This window comes from Eretmochelys imbricata, chromosome 1 (assembly GCF_965152235.1).
Source record: "Eretmochelys imbricata isolate rEreImb1 chromosome 1, rEreImb1.hap1, whole genome shotgun sequence".
Classification (NCBI taxonomy): Eukaryota; Metazoa; Chordata; order Testudines; family Cheloniidae; genus Eretmochelys; species Eretmochelys imbricata.
This window is the reverse complement of record NC_135572.1, coordinates 210,650,571-210,665,951: the sequence shown is the minus strand read 5'-3', so window position 1 is coordinate 210,665,951 and position 15,381 is coordinate 210,650,571. Positions and strand designations below refer to the sequence as shown.

At 44.5% G+C, this 15,381-nt stretch overlaps 1 long non-coding RNA gene across 2 annotated transcripts in view; it reads right to left on the bottom strand.

The window, feature by feature from the left end:
- Positions 1-8: 8 nt before the first annotated feature.
- LOC144268425 (uncharacterized) overlaps positions 9-15,381 on the bottom strand; it is a 30,360-nt gene continuing 14,987 nt past the window's right edge. The window contains exons 3-4 of one of the 2 annotated variants that reach the window (XR_013346743.1): positions 2,026-2,153; positions 9-46 (exon numbers count right to left, since the gene is read on the bottom strand). This is a non-coding gene — a long non-coding RNA (uncharacterized LOC144268425). Of the gene's footprint in view, positions 47-2,025; positions 2,154-3,261; positions 3,332-15,381 lie in introns of those variants that run through there. The other variant, XR_013346746.1, reaches the window with a different exon arrangement.

The window sequence follows — 15,381 nt, the reverse complement described above, 5'->3', positions numbered from 1 at the left end:
AAGGAAGTCACAAAGTGGTTTGATACATCCCAGTTCTACTAAGTATCTGAAAAACACCATACACAAATATGGTCAATCATTTGGATTAAGGTAACCTGTGTAATTTATGAGGCCGTACTGTCCAGTGTTTCGTGTAGAGGACTGAGAACAAAACAACTAGTGTGATAGACCCAGGCCAGTTGGGTACAGCAGAGTAGCCTTATTGGGTTCCAGGAAGTGGGCGGACGAAGCTCGCCCACTACTAAAGGATCCCCCCCCAGCCTAATGGGGGGATCCACAGGACCTGGAAAACCAAATAATTACCGGGGACAACTAATGAACAACAGGGACGGGAGTGCGGTCAAAAGGTCAAACGAAGGGAACCGGACGGGGACACCGAGCAGAGAACCCCGGACAGCGCCCACCGCTCCTCAAAGGCGTCAAGGGAGTCAGTGGACGCCGCCCAGAGGAACTCTGCCCGGAGGTGTGAATGGACAGAGGATCGGAAATAGGCCCCGCAGTCGCAGGAGACTCCATCGGCCAACCTCCTCACCCTGGTTTTATAGATGGCCACTTTAGCCAGGGCCAGGAGGAGGTTGAGCAGGAGGTCCCGCGACTCAGTGGGGCCACGGACAGGGAGTGCATAGATAAGGAGGTGAGGAGAAAAGTGCAACCAAAACCTTAACAAAATATTCGTGAGGAGCCGGAATAGGGGCTGCAACCTGGCGCACTCCAGATAGACGTGCGCCAGGGTACAGCAGAGTAGCAGAAAGCAGATATACTGGCCACTGGATTAACAGTTTTCTGTCCCCTGACTGACCAGAGAAGGGGCTGCTCCAGGCTAACGAGAACACCTGACCTCAATTAATCTGCAAAGAGTCAGGTGAGGCCATTAAGCTAATGTGACCACCTGACTCTAATGAAGGCCCCTCTGATACTATAAAAGGGCTCACTCCAGTCAGGAAGAGGAGATACAGGGGAGAGGAAGTTTGGCTGAAGGGCTGGTTAATGAAGACACCCTCAAGTCATTGGTAAGGGAGCCCTAAGGTAAGGGTGAAGAAGGGAGAATCAGGAGAGCTGTGGGGAAGTGGCGCAGGGAAATGTAGCAACTCTGGCAGTGAAAGGTTGGCTGCCAACAGTTGCTACCATTAGGGTCCCGGGGCCGGAGCCCGGAGTAGAGGGTGGGCCCGGGTTCCCCCCAACCCACCACTACAGAAACACCTCCTAGGAGGGGAAAACAAGCCCCTGTCAGGACAGGAGGCTAAACTGTTTTAGCATGAGGCCGTAGGAGCAACAGAGACTGTAGGAGTTCTCTCACCAACCTCCTTGCTGGCTTATGATGAAAAGGGCTCAGCAGACTGTATCCCTGGCCCCAGAGAGAGAAGGGCTATGTGGAGAGTTGCAGTGAGCCTCTGAAGCTAGCATAAACCGCCTGGAAGCACGGGACCCACAGGGACAAGGTCGGCGCTCTGCCACACTAGGTAAGATACTGACTCACTTGGGTAAAGTATCATCTATTTGGGCCTCCACCAACTCAGCTTTAAAAATGTAGAAACTGAGATTGCATTTGAGCAGGGTTTGTTCATGTACATAAACCAGGAAGAACAATGTACCAGGGATTGGCAGGCTCAGGGGGTTGGAAATGGGCCTTTGAACCATTCTTCTCCAGTTCACCAGTTATGAGTCTGGTGCAGGTTTATTGGAAGTTGTTACATTCAGATTGTGATGGACTCTGTGAAATGAGCTAGGTGAAAGGAGAGATATTTCTGTTACAAGCACCAGCCTCACAACTGGTTCTCTCATGGGTGAGACTCAGCCAAGGCCAAGGATTGAGTGGACCATTCATAACTGAATTCAACTCCAGAAGTGGCCTCTGACCACTCCAGAGGAGTGAGATACATTGGAAACAGACAGCACAGGGAAATTGGGCACTTCAACTGTCTGTTCTCAAGAAAGGCTTTCCAGCTCCAGGGCTCTTAGTATGGTACCTTTCACATAAACATTACATCCATTTAAATGTTCAGAGCAATTTTCACTGCTACTTACTTGATCTGTTCAGCAGAGCCTCCAGATGTTGCATTTGTTATTGCCCAAGCAGCTTCTTTCCTTGTCCGAAATTCAGCAGTTTGTAAAATATTTATGAGGGCTGGGAAAATGTGGGCATCTATGACAGTCTGCAAAAGGAAATGACACACAAGTTAAGTGTGTCAACTACAAATAGAAATACAACTTTCTTGCCCTGAGACATCTACGTCCAAAGCTCAGTACAATGCAGTAAACAATGCAAGATGCCTTCTTAAGGGTCAATGAGCAATCTTCAACCTTACATTCATAACCCCAGTTATCGTTCAAATCTATGCTCATTCTACCAGCTTTTCAAAACCAATGCAACTGAAATAACTATGGTACCTGATGTATATTACTGAATCAGGCCTTATTACCAAGGGAGTGTTGTATTTTACATTATTGTTCCAGGTGGCAAGCCATTCAACTGTAAAGTCATTATACCAAAAAAATACAGGAGAAAGAATAATATATCTTTGTATCACACAATTGCCATAGGGTGAGACAACAGAGCATAGAGAAAATGTATTGCTAGACGAAAAACCCACACAAAAGGAATGTATATATATCAATAGATTCTCTCATGATTGAAAGGCAAAGCAATACTTATCCATTATGATGGTCAACTGTTTAACACATCAAACTAACATTGGTCACCCATATATTTTGTAAATAATTCAAAGTTCAGGTAATTTTCCCTGGGGAAAAAAGCCTTTTGCATTAATTGACAAATGAAACCAGCTGGAAACTGGTTTAACCTCAAGCATTAGGACATGTCTCTGAAATACTTATGTATAGATTTTTAAACGAGAGCAGCAACTTAGGATTCATTTGCAAAACTACTATCTAAAAATGTAAGTACGCATGGAATTGTGAAAGGCAAATAATCTCAGACAAACCTAATTCCTTTTCAGAGATCTACGTACAGGGGATCCCAACACATTTAATACTGCATTAAAAAAAGAAGAAAAAAGCTATATTCAGTGCACTGGATGCATGGTACTCAGTGAATGTTCAATATTTATTTTTTACCTGTGTTGGTCCTTGTGTTGGAGAGACAAGGTTTGTGAGGCAATATGTTTTATTGGACCAACTTCTGTTCGTGAAAGACAAGCTTTCGAGCTCTTCTTCAGACCTCTCTATTTATTTTTACCATTTGTTTAATATGAGGCATCATATCTCACTCACTTTTCACCAGCCATTCCCTGTAGCAAATGAGTCACGGGTCGGGTGCAACACTGCTTCATTTACCATCCAACCTGTGCACTGAATGAGGCAATCCGTGGTCCTGGAGTAACAGTGGTAAGAAACCATGTAAAGGCTATCATAATACATATTCAAAAAGGGAGCAGAATTGTTACACCATAACTCCAGCATTTTCCACTTCAAGATGCTTCACAGTGGAAGCACAGCACTTTTTTTTATTATTTTTTGCTTGGAATTTTCTAGGAATCCAACACAGCATGATCAGTCATTGAGGCAGGAGCCCTTGCTTCATTCCATACGCATATTCAGAGACTATTTCCACCTAACCCTACAAACTAAACCTGGAATTCTACTCAACTTTTTTTTTTTTTTTTAAACTAAGCACACCCAAATCCAGTGGATTACTGAGGGATGGAAAAACTCAGCCTTAGCTCTGACTTTTCTGTCTGGAATCCTTCATGTCAGAGAGTCTTCCCAGTGGGGATGTTCCCCATCTCTACAACAGCTGGAGGCAGACCAGATCTTTGACTCTGAGCATGGGCTTAGGAGTGTCCCTCAGGAAGAACACTCTAAAAGGATAATTTTCACAGAAGAAAAATACTAACCACATACATGTTATAAAGTTATAAAGTTTATCTTTGAAAACTCGTGGCGAACGGGGGAAGTCCCGGATGACTGGAAAAAGGCTAATGTAGTGCCAATCTTTAAAAAAGGGAAGAAGGAGGATCCTGGGAACTACAGGCCAGTCAGCCTCACCTCAGTCCCTGGAAAAATCATGGAGCAGGTCCTCAAAGAATCAATCCTGAAGCACTTACATGAGAGGAAAGTGATCAGGAACAGTCAGCATGGATTCACCAAGGGAAGGTCATGCCTGTCTAATCTAATCGCCTTCTATGATGAGATTACTGGTTCTGTGGATGAAGGGAAAGCAGTGGATGTATTGTATCTTGACTTTAGCGAAGCTTTTGACACTGTCTCCCACAGTATTCTTGTCAGCAAGTTAAAGAAGTATGGGGCTGGATGAATGCACTATAAGGTGGGTAGAAAGTTGGCTAGATTGTCGGGCTCAACGGGTAGTGATCAATGGCTCCATGTCTAGTTGGCAGCCGGTGTCAAGAGGAGTGCCCCAGGGGTCGGTCCTGGGGCCAGTTTTGTTCAATATCTTCTTAAATGATCTGGAGGATGGTGTGGATTGCACTCTCAGCAAATTTGCGGATGATACTAAACTGGGAGGAGTGCGAGATACGCTGGAGGGCAGGGATAGGATACAGAGGGACCTAGACAAATGGGAGGATTGGGCCAAAAGAAATCTGATGAGGTTCAATAAGGATAAGTGCAGGGTCCTGCACTTAGGACGGAAGAACCCAAAGCACAGCTACAGACTAGGGACCGAATGGCTAGGCAGCAGTTCTGCGGAAAAGGAGCTAGGGGTGACAGTGGACGAGAAGCTGGATATGAGTCAGCAGTGTGCCCTTGTTGCCAAGAAGGCCAATGGCATTTGGGGATGTATAAGTAGGGGCATAGCAAGCAGATCGAGGGACGTGATCGTCCCCCTCTACTCGACATTGGTGAGGCCTCATCTGGAGTACTGTGTCCAGTTTTGGGCCCCACACTACAAGAAGGATGTGGAAAAATTGGATAGAGTCCAGCGAAGGGCAACAAAAATGATTAGGGGTCTGAAACACATGACTTATGAGGAGAGGCTGAGGGAACTGGGATTGTTTAGTCTGCGGAAGAGAAGAATGAGGGGGGATTTGATAGCTGCTTTCAACTGTTACGAATTACACCTGGTAGGACACGCACACAACTGCTGCGAATTATACCTGGTAGGACACGCACACAAGTGCTACAAATTACACCCGGTAGGACACGCACACAAGTGCTACGAATTACACCCGGTAGGACACGCACACAAGTGCTACGAATTACACCTGATAGGACACGCACACAAATGCTGCGAATTATACCTGATAGGACACGCACACCAGTGCTGCGAATTATACCTGATAGGTCACGCACAGTTCGAATCTAGGCTGAGGCACAGAAACAAAGTCCACAACTGCAGAGTTCCCGAAAGACACTAAGTTTATTACGCTCGAGCGTGGTGCCCCACTGCTAGCCAGGAGGGGACCCTGAATGCAGATTATACAAAGGTTATATACCTTTTAGCAAAGCATGTTGCCCTCGTGCATCGGAAACCTTAGCCAATAAACAAACCCTTGTTTTATCTACCACCTATCCCTGCTTGGTGCATTCCTCGTGCTATACCAGTATGTTAATTACACAGCATGGTCCTAAAGCCATGCATCAGTAACTTTTATTATCAGGATGGGAGGCCTCACATCAAGGCCAAGAAACCGGGAGTTAAAGACTGACAGAAACCAGATACTGGGAGACAAGGCAGGCTGGAGACAAGGAGGAGGATTTTCACAGGGATTCAATATCTAAGGATTACTCCTCCTGATGTATGATGTGCTGGCATTTAAACAATGGTGGGCCCCAAACCAAAATGGAGTCACATGTGCTAAATTTTCCTTAACACAACTACCTGAGAGGTGGTTCCAGAGAGGATGGTTCTAGACTATTCTCAGTGGTGGAAGAGGACAGGACAAGGAGTAATGGTCTCAAGTTGCAGTGGGGGAGGTTTAGGTTGGATATTAGGAAAACTTTTTCACTAGGAGGGTGGTGAAACACTGGAATGCGTTGCCTAGGGAGGTGGTGGAATCTCCTTCCTTAGAAGTTTTTAAGGTCAGGCTTGACAAAGCCCTGGCTGGGATGATTTAATTGGGGATGGGTCCTGCTTTTGAGCAGGGGGTTGGACTAGATGACCTCCTGAGGTCCCTTCCAACCCTGATATTCTATGATTTTATAAGTCCTATTCAACTGAAACCATTTGCAGCATGGCCTTGACAAGAAATTTAAATATTTCCTCTAGGAACACACAATTCCCTTTCAAAAGTACTTAACATGTGAGCAATAATCAGAAAAACTCTGGACAAACGCAGTCATAAAAGGGAGCTTGACAAAAGATTCTAGAAAGAAAATTCACAAAGAAAGACTGATATTTTTCATTCTCCATCCTCGCCACATCTGTTAGCCTTCATAGTGGATAGCGGAAAGCAATAAAATCATCTATTGGGATGGAGGAAGGATTCAATTTAACCATGCAGAAATAAAAAAGAACTTAAGGGTTACTAGGGCACCACATTCCATAACACCTTCTGCCAGACTCTGCATCTGTAAAGGAGAGAATGGGGATGGAAGACCATACAGTGGTCCTGCAGATCTCACTGTAAGATCTCTCTGCCCGTGATACCATTGCTCTTTTCGTGAAGCGAATAGCAACATTCTTGAAAATGTTTTGAATCAATATTGATGCAAAAACGATTAGTAACATTATTATAGTCTTATACATTATAAATTTGTCTTCACTGAATTTTATGATACTTTCAATTATGTTGATTGAAAGTATGTTCAAACCATGCCGGCTCATATGCCCATGCTTTTTTTGGGGTTGCTTCTGTGATGTAGAAGGGTGTAACTAATGAAAGAAATTCTTAGGAATCCTTTTTCTGTCACTGAGGGTATGTCTACACTTCAATCCTGTTGGAAACCGTGGGACCATGAGACTCAGGGCATCTCCGTGGCTACACTTTATTTTTAGTGAACTAGATCAATCAGAGCTAGTGCGAGTGTCTCCTTGAGCTGAGAATTATAACAAGTTTGAAGTGTAGACATACCCAGACATATCTTGAGTTGCAGGCATATACCCAAGGCTTTGAAAGTATCAAAAAATGAAAACTCTCTAGGAAAAAAAAAATCTCTATTTGTGACCTCCAAATCCATTTACACAGACCCTGGAATGCAACTTTACAACTTCAGTTTTGCTTCTAACATATACAGTATATTAAAAAAAATACATATAAATAACTGTAATTTGTACCTTTCACAGAATATTTGATAGGAGTCTTTAACTGCAAACTTTTAAGGTAATTACTACAAATAATAAGGTGTGTGTGTATATATATAGGAGCAATCTAGTTTATTACAAAAAAATAAGTCTTAAAAACCAGGACACATTTTCCTTGTTTAAAGACTTCCAGTTTGCCAGGCACACAATCTCTATTTCAAGAAAACATCCTAAAATATTTTCATATGCAGATTTCTTTCTAAAACATAAGGCAAAGATTTATTTTTTATTTAAGTTAACCCAAAAAGGAGCGGTGTGTCGGATACATTACCAAAGCCATAAAACACAAGCTAAGGGCCTCTATATCGCTTTCTAAACTCACCATCCCCTTCCCTCCTCTCTGCAAAGAGAACCTTAGTTTTGTTTAAAAACACATCTCACTAACAAATATTCCTAGAAATTCTTATTAAAATTAACTTTTTATAAACACAGTCATAAAAAGAATGAATACTTTAAGGAGAAAACTGATAGTTGGGAAATGTTTGATAGAAGTTATTAGCTCATGACTCCATTTAAAGGTGAAAACGTCTCTTTATTCTGCAAATATTTAAAATAGAACAAGCTTTTAAGTTATTTGTGAATATGCTGTATTTAAATGCAAACATTTTATGTGACCGTTCCCTGATGATATTGCTATGTGAACAGTGTGATACAGCAGGTCCAGGGAGTAGTGGGAGAGTGGTCCTATTGGGTTCTGGCCAACTGCACCTGTCCATTGCTAAAGGGCTCTCCCTCAGCCTTAGGGGAGGATCCACAAGGTCCAGGAACTCACATTTTTCATTGTGCCCCCCCCCCGTAATTATTTAACAGGGGCAGGTGTGAAAGTCAAAGGGTCAAACAAAGGGAACCTGAAGGGGACACCGAGCAGAGAACCCTGGACAGTGCTCACGGCTCCTCGAAGGTGTCAAGGGAGCGATCGGACGCCGCCCAGAGGAACTCTGCCTGGATATGTGAGCGAAGGCAGGATCGGAAATAGGCCCCACAGTCACAGGAAACCCACTTAGTGAACTTCCTCTCCCTGGTCTTATAGATGGCTACTTTGACCAGCACTAGGAAGAGGCTGACAAGGAGGTCCCGTGACTTTGTGGGGCCATGGATATTGTGTGAGTATATGAAAAGGTGAGGGGAAAAGTGCAGCCAGAAACTTAAAAGGATGGTCAGGAGGAGCCAGGTATACATGCACCAGGGTCTCCCTCACGCTGCAAAAGGGGCAGGCGTCAGGAACAGGGGTGAACCGCATCAAGTACATACCCATGCTCATGCCTTTGTGGAGGAGCCACCAACTAAGACAGGAAGGACTCCACTGACGGAGCATACAGGTGGCCTGACAGCGGACACAGCGGACACCCCTGATGCACCCTGAGCCCGAAGCTGAGCCTGACCAGATACTCCAGAGGCGTACAGTACCTGGAGAGAACCCACAAACTGGGGCCCAAAATCGAATGCCTGCAGAGTGCCCAAGAGATACCCATGGTCCACCCTGTCGAATGCTTTCTCCTGATCCAGGGACAGAAGGGCAAACGACAGACCATCCCCACACCCGAACTTCAAGAGATCCTGGACCAAGTACAGATTGTCAAAGATGGTATGGCCCAGGACAGTGTAGGTCTGGTTGGGGTGGACCACGTCCACCAGCACGGACCCCAGCCACAGCGAGATGGCCTTCACTACAATCTTATAATCTGTGCTGAGGAGTGAGATGGAATGCCAGTTCCGAAGGTCGCGGAGGTCCCACTCCTTCAGAAGCAAGGCAAGCATGGCTTACCTGCAGGACAAAGGGAGGACCCCGCTCCTCAAGGACTCGGCCTGTGAGTGAGTGGTTGAGGGGAGATATATAAGCCCTAGCCTAATTAAGGCATGGTTCCCGGTCAACTAGGGAAGGCTACTACAGATTAATTGGAGCACCTGTAGCCAATTAAGGACCTGTCAGGAACCTAATAAAAACCCCTGCTTCAGGCAGACAAGGTGGTGCAAGGGGAGAGGAGTGGAGTTTGGAGGTGTGTTGCTGAGAATTGAAAGATCAGAGAGGAAGGGAGGGAAGGCAGAGACTCCCTCTCCCAGCGTCAAGGACCAAGGGTAACCCTACCCAAAGGGGAAGAGGGTAAGAAACTCACAGGGGTTGAGAGGGGCTGGGGCTCAGAGTGAGGCGCAAACCCAGACCTCTTCCCCGCTTCCCTCCTCTACCACCTTCCCTGGCTACTAGCAGGGCCCTCAGCGCCCCAAGAGCAGGGGCAAGGGGTGGCATCCTAGCTCCCCTGCCAAGAAAAGTGTGGAATCCACCATACCAACATTGGCCATTTTGTCACAAGAGCTATATGCGGAAATATAGAATCAAATGACCTTGCTGTAACTACGTACTAATATAAAATGGCATTTTATTATGATTTATATTTATATGAGTTAACTTCTTTCCCAAACTCAGAAACCACCACCTTTTCAAGGAACTTTTCTTCTTCAAGACCCTTCCCTGTTAACCATTTAAGTTTAAAGACTTAGGCTTGTCTACACTTAAAATGCTCCAGTGGTGCAGCTGCACTGCTACAGTTGGGCCACAATAGCACTTCAGTGAAGATGCTACCTATAGCAACAGGGGTGTTAGTGAGGTTAATGGGAGAATTCTCCCATTGACCTAGCACTATCTATACAGGGGTTAAGTTAATTTTCCAAGTAGCTGACTCCCAGATTAAGGGCCTACCCCGAAGTTGACCTCCTAAAAAGAGGAATCTTCACAATTTTGTGAAAACCATGCATTAACTGGATGTGATTCTGTGTAATGACTTTTTGGTACTGGGGGAAAAAAAAAAATCTGTGTTTAATGTTGCCAAAACAAAGGGAGCTTACTGTTTCAGAGATCTTGCCCAGTTGGGAGAGTGACATAAAAGCTGCAATTTCTGCAGCATGGAAGTTGGTAGCAGTGCTGTATGACCAGAGCAAGAAAGAAAAGGAGGACCCACACATTGCTTGTGCCTCAATCTAGTCATTAAAAAGGGCAAGTCATTGGACAAACTCCCACCGTGTGAGGACAGTTCTGAAGAGCATGTCAAAAGAGCATCTTGGTAAACAAAGATCTGGTTGCCTTCGCACATAAATTAACTAGATATTGAGTCACAATTATAATATGGGTGACAAAATGTGGATGATCTACTTCTGGCATTCTTGAAGGGCCCATAGGCACCTGAGCTTCAACAAGCCCTTATCTGGGCCTGTACCAGGAAGAGGTACAGACACAATCAGCTGTGTCTGTAGTTCACACTATTTCCCCGGCACAGAACTGTGTAGGTGCCAAGGCAGTGAAGATCGTGGTAACCCACGCACTCTCGACAAAGATCATATTGATGAACAAGTCGATTATAATGATGTTGACTAGCAATGTCACCAGTGCTTATTACATTATGTATATATCTGTACAAAATTATTAGATTTTGTTTTACCCTTTATATTGCTGTGATGCTCTGAGATGACAGAAACCCAATTTTAGGTCTTGAAATAATACATAGACATTAAACTTACAGAAATAAATACAAATCAATTTCAAAGCAGTCATTTTAATATGTTCATGAGATCATTGTTTATTCCTGTTTGTATGGTAAAGGATCTACACCATACCTCATCTTAAAGTAGACATAAGCTTTCAAATGCTGTATGATGTGCATGTGTGTAGAGAGGATATATTAAATCAACCACATCAGTGGTGTCTTTCTATATGATTCAAATGCAGTATTGTAGCTGTGTCGATCCCAGGATATAAGAGACAAAAGGTGGGTGAGGGAATATAAAAGATATTAAAATAAAAGATATTACCTCACCCACTTAGTCTCTCTCATATGAACCAAAGGTAAAGTCGCATATAGATTTAAGTTTAACAAGAGTTTTAAACTCTTGATTTTGTAAGAAGGTCACTGACACAGCAAAAATTAAATCAAAATTATTTGAATTTTTCATGGTGATTTGATAAAAATGGATTGGCAGAATAATAAGAGTTCAAAAATCACCCTTTCTGGCAATTTTTCAATGGATTGTCTCACTTATCTTTGTCCTCATTGTTGCCACCTATATATAATTGATATACTTGAAACCAGCACATGAGGAGCATGTGTCTATAGAGCATTTAATAAACTTTTAGAAAAAAACGGAAAATATGTGCACGAAGCCAAACCGATCACATATGAGGACATATCTCCCATGGTGCAAATCCTCTGCCACCACTGAGAAACAGGGACGGACTGAACAAGACAGAAGCTTAGCTTTTCTTGAGCTGGGAAAGAAGAGAACAGGAGTTCATATCTCAGCTCTTCTAATTGCTATTTATCTGTCCAGGCACTTCATTACCCTTATGTAAGGAACTGCAGGTCTTGAACTCTGCAGGGTCAACCCTTTTTGGCAGTAAGTTCCAACCTGCCACCCAGTAACCTTCAAAATTTTCATCAGAATAGGAGATGAACTCTGACCGAGGACCCCAGCCCTGGAATCCGGTTGGCAAAATGTTGGGGGTCCTTATTGGTTCACAGCTTCTATATAAACCCATCACATGAACACGAAGTTGTCCATACAACTGGGGTCTCCCTGCTTCAGACTGCTTCCTCCGTGATACCTGCTCTTACTGCTGATCTCCTGGTAACGTGACCCTGCCTTCTTCCTGACTTCTGGTTTGCCCTCGGGCCTGTCTCGGGCTCCGATTTCCTGGTAACCTGACTCCTTCCCTCACAGGACACAGCCATTTTTACACGGTACTGGTACAGGGCCATGAGGAATGTGTGGCTCACAAAATCCTGCACTCTAAACATAAATGTGGCATATGGTCTGAGGAGTACAACTGGGAACCTGCAGAAAATGTACATGCCCCAGTATATCCATGCTGATCACGGGTTCTGCTCGATAACCATCCAAAGCAGTGTGGACTGACTTATGTTCAATTTCATCATCCAAGTCAGATGCCACCAGCAGAAAGTTGATTTTCTTTTTTGGTGGTTTGGGTTTTGTAGTTTCCGCATCGGGGTATTGCTCTTTTAAGACTTCTGAAAGCATGCTCTACACCAGGGGTCTCAAACTCAAATGACCACGAGGGCCACATGAGGACTAATACATTGGCCTGAGGGCCGCAGCACTGACCATCCCCGCACGCTGCCCTGCCCCCGCCCCCAGTCCGCCTCTTCCCACCCCTTCCCTGCCCCCATTCCGACTCCTTCCCTGAAATCCCCAGCCCAACTCCACCCCCTCCCTGCCCCCAGGGTGCGCAGGGGGCTCAGGACAGGGGGTTGGGGTACAGGGTGGGGCAGGGGGTCAGGGTGCAGGAGGGGTGTGGGGTACAGCAGGAGGCTCAGGGCAGGGGGTTCGGGGGGGAGGCAGGTCCAGTCTGGCCCACATCAGTGGCAGGGCAGGTTCCCTGCCTGCCTACCCTGCCCCCGCGCTGCTCCGGGAAGCAGCCGGGACCTGGGGAAGGGGGGGGGGGGGCACAGGGGTCTGTGTGTTGCCCTGGCCGCTCCTCCAGGTACCACCCCCGAAGCTCCCATTGGCCGGGAACGGGGAACCGCGGCCAACGGGAGCTTTGGGGGATGTACCTGGAAGAGTGGCCAGGGCAACACACAGACCCCTGTGCCCCCACTCCCCCAGGTCCCAGCCGCTTCCCGGAGTAGCACGGGGGCAGGGCAGGGCGGGAGCCTGCCCTGGCCCCGGTGCGTGCCAGGCCAGAGCCGCTCTAGGTAAATGCTTGGGGGGGGGGGGCATGGACAGCTGGTGGTTTAAGACTCTTGCTCTACACCTTGTCACTCTCAGATTTTCGAAGGCACTTCAGATTCTTAAACCTTGGGTCGAGTGATGTAGTTCTCTTTAGACATCTCACATTGGTACCCTTCTTTGCGTTTTGTCAAATCTGCAGTGAAAGTGTTCTTAAAACAAACATGTGCTGGTCATCATCCAAGACAGCTATAACATAAAATATATGGCAGAATGTGGGTAAAACAGAGTAGGAGACATGCAATAACAAAAATGATTAGGGGACTGGAACACATGACTTATGAGGAGAGGCTGAAGGAACTGGGATTGTTCAGTCTGCGGAAGAGAAGAATGAGGGGGGATTTGATAGCTACTTTCAACTACCTGAAAGAGGATGGATCTAGACTGTTCTCATTGGTAGCAGATGAGAGAACAAGGAGTAATGGTCTCAAGTTGCAGTGGGGGAGGTTTAGGTTGGATATTAGGAAAAACTTTTTCACTAGGAGGGTGGTGAAGCACTGGAATGCGTTACCTAGGGAGGTGGTGGAATCGCCTTTCTTAGAAGTTTTTAAGGTCAGCCTTGACAAAGCTCCAGCTGGGATGATTTAGTTGAGGATTGGTCCTGCTGTGAGCAGGGGGTTGGACTAGATGACCTCCTGAGGTCCCTTCCAACCCTGATATTCTATGATTCTATGAATTCTCCCCCAAGGAGTTAAGCTACACATTCAATTAATGCATTATTTTCTTTAACAAAAAGAAAAGGAGTACTTGTGGCACCTTAGAGACTAACCAATTTATTTGAGCATAAGCTTTCGTGAGCATCCGATGAAGTGAGCTGTAGCTCACGAAAGCTTATGCTCAAATAAATTTGTTAGTCTTTAAGGTGCCACAAGTACTCCTTTTCTTTTTGCGAATACAGACTAACACGGCTGTTACTCTGAAACCCATTTTTTTTAACGCGCATCATCAGCATGCCCTCTGGAATGGTGGTTGAAGCATGAAGGGACATATGAATCTTTAGGGCATCTGGCACATAAATATCTTGCGATGCCGGCTACAACAGTGCCATGCGAATGCCTGTTCTCACTTTCAGGTGATATTGTAAATAAGCAGGCAGCATAATCTCCTGCAAATGTAAACAAACTTGTTTGTCTGAGCAATTGGCTGAACAAGAAGTAGGACGGAGTGGACTTGTAGGCTCTAAAGTTTTAGATTGTTTTATTTTTGAATGCAGGTTTTTTGTATATAATGCCACATCTTTAAGTTCAGCTTTCATGATAAAGAGATTGCACTACAGTACTTGTATTAGGTGAACTGAAAAATACTATTACTTTTGTTTTTTACAGTGCAAATATTTGTAATCCAAAGTAAATATTAAGTGAGCACTCTACATTTTGTATTCTGTGTTGTAACTGAGATCAATATATTTTTAAATGTAGAAAATATCCAAAACTATTTAAATAAATAGTATTCTATTATTGTTTAATGGTGTAATTAAAAAAATGAATTCCTTGACAGCCCTAGTTTATATAGAAGCTGTGAACCAGTCATGATCCCCAGTATTCTGCCAATTGGATTTTGGGACTGGGGTCCTCTATTCTGACGACAGTTAGCAGGTCACTGGGTGGCAGGTTGGAGCTTATTGGCACCAAAGAGTCCTATCAACCAGAGTTCAAGACCTTCAGGCCCTGACATCACCCCCTCCCCAAGGGGTACTCTCATAGCGATGTGGGACCAAGCTTTTCGGGGTGCTTCCTATAGGATGTTTGTACAAGCACTGAGATATGTACATTTTCTGCAGGTTCCCAGCTTTAAAGGGCATGCGAATGTTTAGCATATCTGGCACGTAAATACCTTGCAGTGCTGGCTACAAAAATGCCATGCAAACGCCTGTGCTCACTTTCAGGTGATATTGTAAATAAGAAGCGGGCAGCATTACCTCCCATAAATGTAAACAAACTTGTTTGTCTTAGCGACTGGCTGAACTAGAAGTAAGACTGAGTGGACTTGTAGGCTCTAATGTTTTACGTTGTTTTTTCTGTTACATAACTGCACTCAAAAACAAATCTACATTTGCAAGTTGCATTTTCACAATAAGGAGATTGCACTACAGTACTTGTATGAACTGAATTGAAAAATAGCATTTCTTTTGTTTACCATTTTTACAGTGCAAATATTTGTAATAAATAACTATATAAAGTGAGCATGTCTACTCTGTATTCTGTGTTGTAACTGAAGTCAATATATTTGAAAATGTAGGAAAACATCCAAAATATTTAATAAATTTCAACTGGCATTCTACTGTTTATTAGTGTGATTAAAACTGCGATTAATTGCAATCTTTTTAATCGCGATTAAATTTTTTTGAGTTAATCGCAAGTTAACTGCGATTAATCAATAGCCCTAATATAAACCCAGAAGAGAAACACAAAGTTGTCCACACAACTCTG